The sequence below is a fragment of the Mytilus trossulus genome, chromosome 5, assembly GCF_036588685.1.
Source record: "Mytilus trossulus isolate FHL-02 chromosome 5, PNRI_Mtr1.1.1.hap1, whole genome shotgun sequence".
Classification (NCBI taxonomy): domain Eukaryota; kingdom Metazoa; phylum Mollusca; class Bivalvia; order Mytilida; family Mytilidae; genus Mytilus; species Mytilus trossulus.
The window spans coordinates 81,252,662-81,265,701 of record NC_086377.1 but is presented as its reverse complement, the minus strand read 5'-3'; positions in this window follow the sequence as shown (position 1 = coordinate 81,265,701).

Genomic DNA, 13,040 nt, shown 5'->3' with positions numbered 1-13,040 from the left:
ATGCACAATTATTTAAACAAAAAAGGTGAACATTCAATGATTTATTTTAACGTTTTACTTTTTCAAAACTATGCCAGGTTAAATAGATTGTTGACGTCTGTTAACACGATTTACCTGCCACATTGTTGGTGAGCCCGTCCTTAGTCAGAATCATGTAGTTCAGTGATTGTTCATGTCTGTTACAATTGCTTTTCTTAAAAATTGGTTTGTTATAGATTAAGACAGTTTGTTTATGTTTCATGTCGATACCTTTTATAGCCGTGTTTATAGTATGGGGTTTTCTCGTCATGCGTTTGTCTACAATTGCTTACATCAATTTCATTCGACATCATTCCACGTGTCTTACTTTGATATCAATCATGTTTTTTTAAATGAAATCAAAATCATTAACTATGGATGTGAGATTAGCGGCCGGTTTGTTGTTCGATATTCGATATTAATTATCCAAACGGCTGCTAACAGTCGGTTCGATATTCAAATTTAGTTGAAAATCATAAGAAAAAATAATATCTGATAACATTAAAGAGATTTTCAAAGTTGAAAGGAGTAAAACGATACGTGGGAAATCGTTTTATGACCCCTTCAAGATGTCTTACTTTCGTTATCCTCGAATATAAACCTTTATCACTGCTTATTTAAGTTGAATATTTGTCTTTGTGTTATATAGATTTCTATCAATAAAACTACGTCAACTCTTTAATGCATATCTAATAATTCTTAAAACAAAAACTAAAATCGCTCACTCTAGAAATATGAATAAAAATATATGAAAAGCCCCCACAAATATATAGTGAAAACCTATCTGAGACTGCTAAAAGGACGATGACCACCCCCCAACCGCCGACTGTTCTTTTAATGTCCATAAAATTCGACCAAATCATATAACGATTGTATAAAATGATATCCCAGAATAATGTCATCTTCGATATCTACGGAGGGCTTATATTGTCACTTTTCAGCAAAATATTATCATCATTTCAGGACAAAGAGCGCATGACAATGCTAAGAGTCCCCTTATCTCTCAATCTGCCTAATATTAAGTATACAGTTAGTTAATAGGTAGATACAAACGTGACAAAAAGGAATTTGGGTACACTACCAGTCTTCTATGTTTACGGAGGGTCCAAAGTGCCAGTTGGATATTCAAAATATTCAAAATATTAGCTAAAACCTACCTGAAAACGCATATATCTATGAATGCCTATACAGAATGAGACAGAAAACTAACGAAACAGAACAATCAAGACATCAATAGTCATTTTACAATTGTTTGTTATAATAGACAGATGTCTTTATAGAAAGAGACAGCAAACCAACGACACAGAACAATCAAGACATACAGTCAACATACAGTCTTTTATCCAGCAAGATGTCGACGAAGAACGAGGCAGCAAACCAACGACACATAATAATCAAGACATCTACAATCAACATACAGTCTTTTATAATATAATAGAGATATACCCATACGATTTGAAACAACAAACCAACGACACAGAAGAATCAAGACATCTACAGTCAACATACAGTTTTGGCACTCAAACCACATCTTCCTATATCTATTTCATAATATAATAAAGATATACCTATACGGTTTGAAACAGCAACCCAACAACAAAAAATAATCAAGACATCTACAGTCAACATACGGTCATTTATAATATAATAGAGATATACCCATACGGTTTGAAACAGCAAACCAACGACACAGAAGAATCAAGACATCTACAGTTAACATACAGTCTTTCATAATATAATAGATATATACCTATACTGTTTGAAACAGCAATCAAACGACAAATAATAAGCAAGACATCTACAGTCAACATACAGTCTGTTATAATATAATAGAGATATACCTATACGGTTTCAAACAGCAAACCATCGACACAGAAGAATCAAGACATCAATATTCAACATACAGTCTTTCAAAATATCTTAGATTCCTGAAGGACAGCTTGTTTCAACTCAGACGACAACAGAATATATTTCATTTATTCAGAACATAAAATATACTAAGATTAACCGAGATTGTGGGCGTAGCAAGGTGTGTTTGAATTGATTAGGAATGCCAGTTTTCCACCCGAAGGTCTGCAGTTCTCTCAGTTCTTCAATGACTCCGACTTTCTCCATCACTGAACACTGGCAGCAATTATAGAGCATAGAGTGCTGAAAGTGGCGTTAAACACAAACAATAAATAGACCTAACTTATTAAATTTTCAAATGAAAATTGCAAGGCCCTGCACTACGAATTAAAATGGCCATCAGTTTATCATTTACCAGAGATTTAAATCATTTTTTTTTTTGAATTTCTTAACTCGCAAGTCGACTTTTTGTAAAACGCAACTAAACATTCGTAACTCGCAAGTCTACTTTTTAAACTCACAACTCAGTGGCGGATCCAGAAAGTTTTATAAGGGGGCCCACTGACTGACCTTAAGGGGGGGCGCTCCAGTCATGCTACAGTGATTCGTTATATAATCAACCAAATTTTCCAACAAAAGGGGGACCAGGCCCCCCATGTCTCCCCTGGATCCACCTATGCAACTCGACTTTTGTAACTCATAACTCGACTTTTGTAACTTGGAACTCGATTTTTTTAACTCGCAACTCAACTTTTTGTGACTCACAATTGCAACTTGACAAGAAGAAATCGTCACCATTTCGAACTGCTATTTACACTTTGTTTTTATATTGGGCTGTTACACCACTGTCTCAATTTAGGAGAGGGTTTCGAAAACTATCACAAACATGTTTAACCCCGTCATATTCTTAAAGTGCCTGTTCCAAGTCAGGAGCCTGAAAATCACTGGTTCGTTGGTAAATTGTTGATCATATCTATTATTTTTCTTTTTTCGTTTAATGTTTTGTCAAAAATCGGGCCGTTCATTATCTCGTTTGAATTGTATCACGTTGTGTTGTATTTGGGTTTTTGTAAGCAAAGTATGTCTATACAGAATGGATTTTGCTCATTATAGAAAACCGCTACATGACTTTAATGTCGATCATGGTGGATAGTTGTCTTAGTGGCAATCATACCACTTCTCCTTATTGTATATGCCATATAAACTGTACTTATTCTTTATGTTTTTATATAAAATTGATTCCTAAAAGTTATGACATAAGCATACTGTTAAACAGCTTTACTTTTTTTTAACTTGTGACATACGCATAATTGATTGTAGAGACGGACTGCACTATATGCACGTTTCTGAGTTCATTGTAGAGACGGACTGCACTATATGCACATCTCTGAGTTCATTGTATAGACGGACTGCACTATATCCACATCTCTGAGTTCATTGTAGAGACGGACTGCACTATATGTACATCTCTGAGTTCATTGTAGAGACGGACTGCACTATAGGCACATCTCTGAGTTCACTGTAGAGACGGACTGCACTAGATGCACATCTCTGAGTTCATTGTAGAGACGGACTGCACTAGATGCACATCTCTGGGTTCATTGTCGAGACGGACTGCACTAGATGTACATCTCTGAGTTCATTGTAGAGACGGACTGCACTATATGCACATCTCTGAGTTCATTGTAGAGACGGACTGCACTAGATGCACATCTCTGGGTTCATTGTCGAGACGGACTGCACCAGATGTACATCTCTGAGTTCATTGTAGAGACGGACTGCACTATATGCACATCTCTGAGTTCATTGTAGAGACGGACTGCACCAGATGTACATCTCTGAGTTCATTGTAGAGACGGACTGCACTATATGTACATCTCTGAGTTCATTGTAGAGACGGACTGCACTATATGCACATCTCTGAGTTCATTGTAGAGACGGACTGCACTATATGCACATCTCTGAGTTCATTGTAGAGACGGACTGCACTAGATGCACATCTCTGAGTTCATTGTAGAGACGGACTGCACTATATGCACATCTCTGAGTTCATTGTAGAGACGGACTGCACCAGATGTACATCTCTGAGTTCATTGTAGAGACGGACTGCACTATATGCACGTTTCTGAGTTCATTGTATAGACGGACTGCACTATATGTACATCTCTGAGTTCATTGTATAGACGGACTGCACCAGATGTACATCTCTGAGTTCATTGTAGAGACGGACTACACTATATGTACATCTCTGAGTTCATTGTAGAGACGGACTGCACTAGATGTACATCACTGAGTTCATTGTAGAGACGGACTGCACTAGATGCACATCTCTGAGTTCATTGTAGAGACGGACTGCACTATATGTACATCTCTGAGTTCATTGTAGAGACGGACTGCACTATATGTACATCTCTGAGTTCATTGTAGAGATGGACTGCACTAGATGCACATCTCTGAGTTCATTGTAGAGACGGACTGCACTAGATGTACATCTCTGAGTTCATTGTAGAGACGGACTGCACTATATGTACATCTCTGAGTTCATTGTAGAGACGGACTGCACTATATGTACATCTCTGAGTTCATTGTAGAGATGGACTGCACTAGATGCACATCTCTGAGTTCATTGTAGAGACGGACTGCACTAGATGCACATCTCTGAGTTCATTGTATAGACGGACTGCACTATATGTACATCTCTGAGTTCATTGTAGAGACGGACTGCACTATATGTACATCTCTGAGTTCATTGTAGAGACGGACTGCACTATATGTACATCTCTGAGTTCATTGTAGAGACGGACTGCACTATATGCACGTTTCTGAGTTCATTGTAGAGACGGACTGCACTATATGTACATCTCTGAGTTCATTGTATAGACGGACTGCACCAGATGTACATCTCTGAGTTCATTGTAGAGACGGACTGCACTATATGAGTTCATTGAAGAGACGGACTGCACTATATGTACATCTCTGAGTTCATTGTAGAGACGGACTGCACTATATGCACATCTCTGAGTTCATTGTAGAGACGGACTGCACTATATGTACATCTGTGAGATCATTGTAGAGACGGACTGCACTATATGCACATCTCTGAGTTCATTGTAGAGACGGACTGCACTATATCCACATCTCTGAGTTCATTGTAGAGACGGATTGCACTATATGTACATCTCTGAGTTCATTGTAGAGACGGACTGCACTAGATGTACATCTCTGAGTTCATTGTAGAGACGGACTGCACTATATGCACATCTCTGAGTTCATTGTAGAGACGGACTGCACTATATGCACATCTCTGAGTTCATTGTAGAGACGGACTGCACCAGATGTACATCTCTGAGTTCATTGTAGAGACGGACTGCACTATATGCACGTTTCTGAGTTCATTGTAGAGACGGACTACACTATATGCACATCTCTGAGTTCATTGTAGAGACGGACTGCACTAAATGCACGTTTCTGAGTTCATTGTAGAGACGGACTGCACTATATGTACATCTCTGAATTCATTGTAGAGACAGACTGCACTAGATGCACATCTCTGAGTTCATTGTAGAGACGGACTGCACTATATGTACATCTCTGAGTTCATTGTAGAGACAGACTGCACTAGATGCACATCTCTGAGTTCATTGTAGAGACGGACTGCACTAGATGTACATCTCTGAGTTCATTGTAGAGACGGACTGCACTATATGTACATCTCTGAGTTCATTGTAGAGACAGACTGCACTATATGCACATCTCTGAGTTCATTGTAGAGACGGACTGCACTATATGTACATCTCTGAGTTCATTGTAGAGACAGACTGCACTAGATGCACATCTCTGAGTTCATTGTAGAGACGGACTGCACTATATGTACATCTCTGAGTTCATTGTAGAGACAGACTGCACTAGATGCACATCTCTGAGTTCATTGTAGAGACGGTCTGCACTATATGTACATCTCTGAGTTCACTGTAGAGACGGACTGCACTAGATGCACATCTCTGAGTTCATTGTAGAGACGGACTGCACTATATGCACATCTCTGAGTTCATTGTAGAGACGGACTGCACTAGATGTACATCTCTGAGTTCATTGTAGAGACGGACTACACTATAGGCACATCTCTGAGTTCACTGTAGAGACGGACTGCACTAGATGCACATCTCTAAGTTCATTGTAGAGACGGACTGCACTAGATGCACATCTCTGGGTTCATTGTCGAGACGGACTGCACTATATGTACATCTCTGAGTTCACTGTAGAGACGGACTACACTATAGGCACATCTCTGAGTTCACTGTAGAGACGGACTGCACTAGATGCACATCTCTGAGTTCATTGTAGAGACGGACTGCACTAGATGCACATCTCTGGGTTCATTGTCGAGACGGACTGCACTAGATGTACATCTCTGAGTTCACTGTAGAGACGGACTGCACTAGATGCACATCTCTGAGTTCATTGTAGAGACGGACTGCACTAGATGCACATCTCTGGGTTCATTGTCGAGACGGACTGCACCAGATGTACATCTCTGAGTTCATTGTAGAGACGGACTGCACTATATGTACATCTCTGAGTTCATTGTAGAGACGGACTGCACTATATGCACATCTCTGAGTTCATTGTAGAGACGGACTGCACTAGATGTACATCTCTGAGTTCATTGTAGAGACGGACTGCACCAGATGTACATCTCTGAGTTCATTGTAGAGACGGACTGCACTATATGCACGTTTCTGAGTTCATTGTAGAGACAGACTGCACTATATGCACATCTCTGAGTTCATTGTAGAGACGGACTGCACTATATGCACGTTTCTGAGTTCATTGTAGAGACGGACTACACTATAGGCACATCTCTGAGTTCACTGTAGAGACGGACTGCACTAGATGCACATCTCTGAGTTCATTGTAGAGACGGACTGCACTAGATGCACATCTCTGGGTTCATTGTCGAGACGGACTGCACTAGATGCACATCTCTGAGTTCATTGTAGAGACGGACTGCACTATATGTACATCTCTGAGTTCATTGTAGAGACGGACTGCACTATATGTACATATCTGAGTTCATTGTAGAGACGGACTGCACTATATGCACATCTCTGAGTTCATTGTAGAGACGGACTACACTATATGTACATATCTGAGTTCATTGTAGAGACGGACTGCACTATATGCACGTTTCTGAGTTCATTGTATAGACGGACTGCACTATATGCACGTTTCTGAGTTCATTGTATAGACGGACTGCACTATATGCACATCTCTGAGTTCATTGTAGAGACGGACTGCACTATATGCACGTTTCTGAGTTCATTGTAGAGACGGACTGCACTATATGCACGTTTCTGAGTTCATTGTAGAGACGGACTGCACTATATGCACGTTTCTGAGTTCATTGTAGAGACGGACTGCACTATATGCACGTTTCTGAGTTCATTGTAGAGACGGACTGCACTATATGCACATCTCTGAGTTCATTGTAGAGACGGACTGCACTAGATGCACATCTCTGAGTTCATTGTAGAGACGGACTGCACTATATGCACATCTCTGAGTTCATTGTAGAGACGGACTACACTAGATGCACATCTCTGAGTTCATTGTAGAGACGGACTGCACTAGATGTACATCTCTGAGTTCATTGTAGAGACGGACTGCACTATATGTACATATCTGAGTTCATTGTAGAGACGGACTGCACTATATGTACATATCTGAGTTCATTGTAGAGACGGACTGCACTATATGTACATATCTGAGTTCATTGTAGAGACGGACTGCACTAGATGCACATCTCTGAGTTCATTGTAGAGACGGACTGCACTATAGGCATTTCAAGATCAGTTGTTTCCTTTTGTGTATTTCTAATGAGCGACAATGAGTTTGACTACATATAGTCAAATTTAAATGTTTCAAACCCGTATGTGTTTTTCGATGTTACTTTTATGTGTTCTTTACGGTTACTACAGTCACGAAAACGTTTGCTGCGCAGTTCACATGTGTAAGCTTTGATTCCACTATGGACTCTAATGTGTCTATACAGCTTGTTGTTCTGACAAAAGTCTTTTCCGCATAGATCACATTTGTACTGTTTCTCGTGTGTTGTTATATGTTATTAGAATATATTTTCGCGCGGACTGATAAGTAACTCCTGTGAAACATTTCTGTTCCACATCCATCCCATTAATACAATGGGCGCTTAGAATATGTTTTCTTGTGCACTGTTAAGTTACTCCTGTGACAAAATTCTTTTCCACATCCATCTCATTTATACAATGGGCGCTTAGAATATGTTTTCTTGTGCACTGTTAAGTTACTCCTGTGACAAAATTCTTTTCCACATCCATCACATTTATACAATGGGCGCTTTTAATATGTTTTCATGTGGACTAATAAGTTACTCCTGTGACAATTTTTCTCAACATCCATCCAATTAATACAATGGGTGCTTAGAATATGTTTTCATGTGGACTGACAAGTTACTCCTGTGACAAAATTATTTTCCACATCCATCACATTTATACAATGGGCGCTTAGAATATGTTTTCATGTGGACTGATAAGTTACGCCTGTGAACAAATTCTTTTCCACACAAGTCACCTTTTTATCACCAGTATGTTATAATGGCTTTCATCATTTAAACATTTTCTTCATACTTCATATTTAAAAGTGTTTTCACCAGAATGGGTTCTCGCATGTTACCGAAGCTGAATACTCGTTATCAAACTTTTGCCACATACATCACAGCTATATGGTGTATCACCAGTATGTCTTTTTTTTAAATATGCAGTTCTAGATATTCCATGCGGTAAAACTTTTTACACATACACTCCATTCAAAAGGTTTAATACTAGCATGTATCCTTATATGTCTATATAAAATACTAGTCTGGGCAAAAACTTTACCACATATATTGCAGGTTAAATATTTGGTACCTGTTCCAAAACTATAGTAAGTTCATCATTTCTAACCTTGTCCTTAGTTGGGATTCCTATGTTCCATTGATTAGATGTATTACCTGTTCTAATAAGTTCATCATTTCTAACCTTGTCCTTAGATTGGATTTCTATGTTCCATTGATTAGATGTATTACCTGTTCTAATAAGTTGTTCATTTCTAACCTTGTCCTTAGTTTTGATTCCCATGTTCCATTGATTAGATGTATTACATGTTCTAATAAGTTCATCATTTCTAACCTTGTCCTTAGATGGGATTCCTATGTTCCATTGATTAGATGTATTACCTGTTCTTATATGTTCATCATTTCTAACCTTGTTCTTAGATGGGATTTCTATGTTCTATTGATTAGATTTATAACTGCTGTTTTGTTCTTTCGTGTGTTCCTGGTAGTTATCATGGTTACCTTCTTGTCAAAACACTTCACCATATACAAATATATCACTCTTAACAAAAAGTATGTGTTCCAATGTGTTCCTGTAATGTCTTCTTCCTCAAAACCTGTACTTCCATATAAATCATAATCATCTATGTTATTATTGCATGGTATGTGTTCAATGTGTTCTTTAACATAACTTTTCTTTCTGGATTGACCATATTTATCTTTAGTACCGGCATACGATTGACCACAAGTATGTGTTTCCTCATCTTTCTCTAAATGATCACTGTCCCCAAATTTACTATATAAAATTGAGAATGGAAATGGGGAATGTGTCAAAGAGACAACAACCCGACCATAGAGCAGACAACAGCAGAAGGTCACCAACAGGTATATACACATCACCAGTACTGATATGTGTTTCCATTTCTTTTTTATGTGAACGCTGTAAGCTAATGAATTGCCCATATCAGCAAGTATGTGTTTGTCCAGGTTTTAAATCCATTCTCCTAATTTAATGCACACACATTTAGGTACATTCATGGTATGTACAGCCGTGTGTAAGTGTTTCCAATTGTTTTGCATAGGGTATATTACTTACACCATACATCATGTACATTTTCCCCAATTTACAATTTCTTAAGTACATTGTAATTTATTTTACACACAGTCTTCTACTTGCATCTGCACACACCTATTAATCTCTTGCATCCATATCTCTAAAGTTAAACATGTGTCGAGAGGCTGACAAATGTCTTCATCCGCACACACATTTAATCTCTAGCATCAATATCTCTAAAGTTAAACATGTATCGAGAGGCTGACCAATGTCTTCATCCGCACACACCTTTAATCTCTAGCATCCATATCTCTAAAGTTAAACATGTATCGAGAGGCTGACAAATGTCTCCATCTGTACACCTTTTGATCTCTAGCATTCATATCTCTAAAGTTAAACATGTATCGAGAGGCTGACAAATGTCTTCATCTATACACACCTTTTAATCTCTAGCATCAATATCTCTAAAGTTAAACATGTATCAAGAGGCTGACACATGTCTTCATCTGCACACACCTTATATCTCTAGCAACCATATCTCTAAAGTTAAACAGGTATCGAGAGGCTGACACATGTCTTCATCTGCACACACCTTATATCTCTAGCATCCATATCTCTAAAGTTAAACATGTATCGAGAGGCTGACAAATGTCTTCATCCGCACACACCTTTAATCTCTAGCATCCATATCTCTAAAGTTAAACATGTATCAAGAGACTGACACATGTCATTATCCGCACACACCTTTAATCTCTAGCATCAATATCTCTAAAGTTAAACATGTATGGAGAGGCTGACAAATGTCTCCATCTGTACACCTTTTGATCTCTAGCATCCATATCTCTAAAGTTAAACATGTATCGAGAGGCTGACAAATGTCTTCATCTATACACACCTTTTAATCTCTAGCATCCATATCTCTAAAGTTAAACATGTATCAAGAGGTTGACACATGTCTTCATCTGCACACACCTTATATCTCTAGCATCCATATCTCTAAAGTTAAACACGTATCGAGAGGCTGACAAATGTCTCCATCTGTACACCTTTTGATCTCTAGCATCCATATCTCTAAAGTTAAACATGTATCGAGAGGCTGACAAATGTCTTCATCTATACACACCTTTTAATCTCTAGCATCCATATCTCTAAAGTTAAACATGTATCAAGAGGTTGACACATGTCTTCATCTGCACACACCTTATATCTCTAGCATCCATATCTCTAAAGTTAAACACGTATCGAGAGGCTGACACATGTCTTCATCTGTACACACCTTTAATCTCTCGCATCCATATCTCTAATCTCTAGCATCAATATCTCTAAAGTTAAACATGTATCAAGAGGCTGACACATATCTTCATATGCACACACCTTTTAATCTCTAGCATCCATATCTCTAAAGTTAAACATGTATCCAGAGGCTGACACATGTCTTAATCTGCACACACCTTATATCTGTAGCATCCATATCTCTATAAAGTTAAACATGTATCGAGAGGCTGACAAATGTCTTAATCCGCACACACCTTATATCTCTAGCATCCATATCTCTATAAAGTTAATCATGTATCGAGAGGCTGACAAATGTCTCCATCTGCACACACCTTTAATCTCTAGCATCCATATCTCTTTAAAGTTAAACATGTACTGAGAGGCTGACACATGTCTTCATCTACACACACCTTATATCTCTAGCATCCATATCTCTAATCTCTAGCATCCATATCTCTAAAGTTAATCATGTATCGAGAGGCTGACACATGTCTACATCAGTACACACCTTTAATCTCTAGCATCCATATCTCTAAATTTAAACATGTATCGAGAGGCTGACACATGTCTTCATCTGCACACGCCTTATATCTCTAGCATCCATATCTCTATAAAGTTAAACATGTATCGAGAGGCTGACAAATGTCTTCATCCGCACACACCTTTAATCTCTAGCATCCATATCTCTATAAAGTTAAACATGTATCGAGAGGCTGAAAAATGTCTCCATTTGTACACCCTTTGATCTCTAGCATCCATATCTCTATAAAGTTAAACATGTATCGAGAGGCTGACAGATGTCTTCATCTGTACAAACCTTTTAATCTCTAGCATCCATATCTCTAAAGTTAAACATGTATCGAGAGGCTGAAAAATGTCTTCATCAGCACACACCTTTAATCTCTAGCATCCATATCTCTATAAAGTTAAACATGTATCGAGAGGCTGACAAATATCTTCATCCGCACACACCTTTAATCTCTAGCATCCATATCTCTATAAAGTTAAACATGTATCGAGAGGCTGACAAATGTCTTCATCCGCACACACCTTTAATCTCTAGCATCCATATCTCTATAAAGTTAAACATGTATCAAGAGGTTGACACATGTCTTCATCTGCACACACCTTATATCTCTAGCATCCATATCTCTAAAGTTAAACACGTATCGAGAGGCTGACAAATGTCTCCATCTGTACACCTTTTGATCTCTAGCATCCATATCTCTAAAGTTAAACATGTATCGAGAGGCTGACAAATGTCTTCATCTATACACACCTTTTAATCTCTAGCATCCATATCTCTAAAGTTAAACATGTATCAAGAGGTTGACACATGTCTTCATCTGCACACACCTTATATCTTTAGCATCCATATCTCTAAAGTTAAACACGTATCGAGAGGCTGACACATGTCTTCATCTGTACACACCTTTAATCTCTCGCATCCATATCTCTAATCTCTAGCATCAATATCTCTAAAGTTAAACATGTATCAAGAGGCTGACACATATCTTCATATGCACACACCTTTTAATCTCTAGCATCCATATCTCTAAAGTTAAACATGTATCCAGAGGCTGACACATGTCTTAATCTGCACACACCTTATATCTGTAGCATCCATATCTCTATAAAGTTAAACATGTATCGAGAGGCTGACACATGTCTTAATCCGCACACACCTTATATCTCTAGCATCCATATCTCTATAAAGTTAATCATGTATCGAGAGGCTGACAAATGTCTCCATCTGCACACACCTTTAATCTCTAGCATCCATATCTCTTTAAAGTTAAACATGTACTGAGAGGCTGACACATGTCTTCATCTACACACACCTTATATCTCTAGCATCCATATCTCTAATCTCTAGCATCCATATCTCTAAAGTTAATCATGTATCGAGAGGCTGACACATGTCTACATCAGTACACACCTTTAATCTCTAGCATCCATATCTCTAAATTTAAACATGTATCGAGAGGCTGACAC